Source organism: Topomyia yanbarensis, unplaced genomic scaffold (assembly GCF_030247195.1).
Source record: "Topomyia yanbarensis strain Yona2022 unplaced genomic scaffold, ASM3024719v1 HiC_scaffold_10, whole genome shotgun sequence".
NCBI lineage: Eukaryota > Metazoa > Arthropoda > Insecta > Diptera > Culicidae > Topomyia > Topomyia yanbarensis.
The window spans coordinates 132,535-137,534 of NW_026683225.1; positions in this window are offsets into that span (position 1 = coordinate 132,535).

A 5,000-nucleotide genomic window follows, 5' to 3' on the forward strand; every position below is an offset into this window, starting at 1 on the left:
AGGTGGGCACTATTGGAGCTTCAGTTGAAAAAAAATTACTTGATATGATTGCGATAATTCCATTTTGTGCAATGTGTTCAACAGATGTCGCTAGTACATCGTGAGCGATTTTTTTTTAGAATTTTCTTCTAGCTGGTAACGTCTGTTTGTATGTGCTGCGAAGTCTGTTACCAATTTGGGAGAGGAATTTTACTGCCAAGAATTGTTTTTAGTTGCATAGGCGTCAATATTCGTCACGCCGACACACGCCGGCGCGCCGCCGCCGATAGGGTCCAACGGCGTGACGCCGCCGCCGCCGGCCAAATATGTTGCTTACGCCGCCGCCGATTAAAAATACATCGGCGCACACCTCTAGTGTGGAATAGATAATGCTTATTTCTTCAACAGTAGCTCTCTGTTTTGGTGCGGGGGTGGGTGCAGAAATAATTCCAGGAGCAGTTTACGGTTCGTCCTCGTTGGATTGAGTCGTTCATACGATACCACAATCATTCTAAGTACTATGGCAACAGACGACCACAGACAATCAGGCGAGTGTTTCTTTATCTTTCTCGTCAAGGTTAATCTCTTCTTATTTTCCTTGCCTATCTCGTTATTTTTAAAACAATCCATCACAAGAGGGGAAATTTCCATTTTAACAAACACCCAAAAAGTGTTCAACTACGAAATGCAATGGGATAGTAAAAACTGCCAAATGACAAGAAATACTTGCAAGAGATCGTAATAGTCTATTTAAATCGGGTATCTGTTTGTCTGCTACCCCTTTCTCTGAAAGCACTTCTGTGAGGATGAAACGTTTCAATGATTTTTACGAGGTTCTAAATCGAACGAAAATCTAATCTGCAGACATCTGCCATGACCGTGGTGCCCTCTCTCTCTGTTTTTTTTTCGGTCAAACTGTTGTACGCAGCACTTTTACATCCCACCGTTAATCCACTGAATCAACACCCGAAACAGTAGAAGTCAGAGTTTTCAATGGTCGAATATAAGTGGATGAACCCATCATAGCCAGTCAGAAGTGTTATGCGTGTCCATTAGTTTTAGGGCGTGTAGCGAATGGAAATGCTGAGGATCGCAACATTGTCGTTCGCCTTTGTTGGATAGCGTATGCTTTAAACGTACAGTGAAGTTCGAGCATTGATTTCCGTTTCCAATTATGTTTCTACAGTTATGGGGTAATTACTTTGCAGATTGCTTATCAATGTTTAAGAATGCGAGTAGTAGTAGAGCCCTGGAAGATGGCAGCGTGTTTGAATTCACTTTCGTGCAAGATATTCGAAATTCAATATTCGAAGAATCACTCTATCGAAACTGAAATTTATTCAACTTTCGAAATATGGAATTCATCTTTAAGAAAAAAATATGATGCCCTAGATTATCATGGTTTAAAATTTGCTGGAAAATACCCAGAAAAAATGATTTCACGTTTTATGTTTTATGTTTTATGTTTTATGTTTTATGTTTTATGTTTTATGTTTTATGTTTTATGTTTTATGTTTTATGTTTTATGTTTTATGTTTTATGTTTTATGTTTTATGTTTTATGTTTTATGTTTTATGTTTTATGTTTTATGTTTTATGTTTTATGTTTTATGTTTTATGTTTTATGTTTTATGTTTTATGTTTTATGTTTTATGTTTTATGTTTTATGTTTTATGTTTTATGTTTTATGTTTTATGTTTTATGTTTTATGTTTTATGTTTTATGTTTTATGTTTTATGTTTTATGTTTTATGTTTTATGTTTTATGTTTTATGTTTTATGTTTTATGTTTTATGTTTTATGTTTTATGTTTTATGTTTTATGTTTTATGTTTTATGTTTTATGTTTTATGTTTTATGTTTTATGTTTTATGTTTTATGTTTTATGTTTTATGTTTTATGTTTTATGTTTTATGTTTTATGTTTTATGTTTTATGTTTTATGTTTTATGTTTTATGTTTTATGTTTTATGTTTTATGTTTTATGTTTTATGTTTTATGTTTTATGTTTTATGTTTTATGTTTTATGTTTTATGTTTTATGTTTTATGTTTTATGTTTTATGTTTTATGTTTTATGTTTTATGTTTTATGTTTTATGTTTTATGTTTTATGTTTTATGTTTTATGTTTTATGTTTTATGTTTTATGTTTTATGTTTTATGTTTTATGTTTTATGTTTTATGTTTTATGTTTTATGTTTTATGTTTTATGTTTTATGTTTTATGTTTTATGTTTTATGTTTTATGTTTTATGTTTTATGTTTTATGTTTTATGTTTTATGTTTTATGTTTTATGTTTTATGTTTTATGTTTTATGTTTTATGTTTTATGTTTTATGTTTTATGTTTTATGTTTTATGTTTTATGTTTTATGTTTTATGTTTTATGTTTTATGTTTTATGTTTTATGTTTTATGTTTTATGTTTTATGTTTTATGTTTTATGTTTTATGTTTTATGTTTTATGTTTTATGTTTTATGTTTTATGTTTTATGTTTTATGTTTTATGTTTTATGTTTTATGTTTTATGTTTTATGTTTTATGTTTTATGTTTTATGTTTTATGTTTTATGTTTTATGTTTTATGTTTTATGTTTTATGTTTTATGTTTTATGTTTTATGTTTTATGTTTTATGTTTTATGTTTTATGTTTTATGTTTTATGTTTTATGTTTTATGTTTTATGTTTTATGTTTTATGTTTTATGTTTTATGTTTTATGTTTTATGTTTTATGTTTTATGTTTTATGTTTTATGTTTTATGTTTTATGTTTTATGTTTTATGTTTTATGTTTTATGTTTTATGTTTTATGTTTTATGTTTTATGTTTTATGTTTTATGTTTTATGTTTTATGTTTTATGTTTTATGTTTTATGTTTTATGTTTTATGTTTTATGTTTTATGTTTTATGTTTTATGTTTTATGTTTTATGTTTTATGTTTTATGTTTTATGTTTTATGTTTTATGTTTTATGTTTTATGTTTTATGTTTTATGTTTTATGTTTTATGTTTTATGTTTTATGTTTTATGTTTTATGTTTTATGTTTTATGTTTTATGTTTTATGTTTTATGTTTTATGTTTTATGTTTTATGTTTTATGTTTTATGTTTTATGTTTTATGTTTTATGTTTTATGTTTTATGTTTTATGTTTTATGTTTTATGTTTTATGTTTTATGTTTTATGTTTTATGTTTTATGTTTTATGTTTTATGTTTTATGTTTTATGTTTTATGTTTTATGTTTTATGTTTTATGTTTTATGTTTTATGTTTTATGTTTTATGTTTTATGTTTTATGTTTTATGTTTTATGTTTTATGTTTTATGTTTTATGTTTTATGTTTTATGTTTTATGTTTTATGTTTTATGTTTTATGTTTTATGTTTTATGTTTTATGTTTTATGTTTTATGTTTTATGTTTTATGTTTTATGTTTTATGTTTTATGTTTTATGTTTTATGTTTTATGTTTTATGTTTTATGTTTTATGTTTTATGTTTTATGTTTTATGTTTTATGTTTTATGTTTTATGTTTTATGTTTTATGTTTTATGTTTTATGTTTTATGTTTTATGTTTTATGTTTTATGTTTTATGTTTTATGTTTTATGTTTTATGTTTTATGTTTTATGTTTTATGTTTTATGTTTTATGTTTTATGTTTTATGTTTTATGTTTTATGTTTTATGTTTTATGTTTTATGTTTTATGTTTTATGTTTTATGTTTTATGTTTTATGTTTTATGTTTTATGTTTTATGTTTTATGTTTTATGTTTTATGTTTTATGTTTTATGTTTTATGTTTTATGTTTTATGTTTTATGTTTTATGTTTTATGTTTTATGTTTTATGTTTTATGTTTTATGTTTTATGTTTTATGTTTTATGTTTTATGTTTTATGTTTTATGTTTTATGTTTTATGTTTTATGTTTTATGTTTTATGTTTTATGTTTTATGTTTTATGTTTTATGTTTTATGTTTTATGTTTTATGTTTTATGTTTTATGTTTTATGTTTTATGTTTTATGTTTTATGTTTTATGTTTTATGTTTTATGTTTTATGTTTTATGTTTTATGTTTTATGTTTTATGTTTTATGTTTTATGTTTTATGTTTTATGTTTTATGTTTTATGTTTTATGTTTTATGTTTTATGTTTTATGTTTTATGTTTTATGTTTTATGTTTTATGTTTTATATGTTTTATGTTTTATGTTTTATGTTTTATGTTTTATGTTTTATGTTTTATGTTTTATGTTTTATGTTTTATGTTTTATGTTTTATGTTTTATGTTTTATGTTTTATGTTTTATGTTTTATGTTTTATGTTTTATGTTTTATGTTTTATATTTTATGTTTTATGTTTTATGTTTGATTTTTATCTTTTCCCGATTTCTTAATTTTTTTTCCTACAGTGCAACACAGACTGTGTGAGAGAAATCGCCCGCAGTTTGGGCTACACCCATAATTCTCAGTGCTGTAATCTCCACCAGCTCGTGGAGACACATTTTTCCTTCTACTATTTCCTCCGCCCGTTGGCTACAATTGCATCATTCGCTTTTCCTCATACAGAATTATTTTTATTTGTTCTCCCGTTATAGTAGCCATCCCGCTGCGATTCCTCTGGTTTTGTGTGTGTCGTTGGGCCATAGAAATGCTACCACTGGGACACACCGTCAAACGACCATCCCAGTCACAAATTCTGCAGAATCAAGCTGCCACTGCTGCTGCTGCTGGTAAAGTTGGTACTGGAGCCAACGACAATTGCATTGCACCATTTACCACCCGGCGAGGCGAGAAGAACCGACCGACCAGCATCTTCGAGGAAATGCATTCCATTACTTCATAAGAAGCAACGGTGGGACCCCGCACCGGGAATGGAACCGAGACAGAGTCTCGTTGGATGGTCCTCTACGCCCAGGCGGAGATAAAGATGCCCGTAAATTCCCGGTATCACATAGCGACAAGCTGGTAGAGTAAATGCTTAAAGTAGTAATTCGTCCTGGCGTTGTGCGGGGGCTGAGCTGAACTGAACTGGGGAACAACG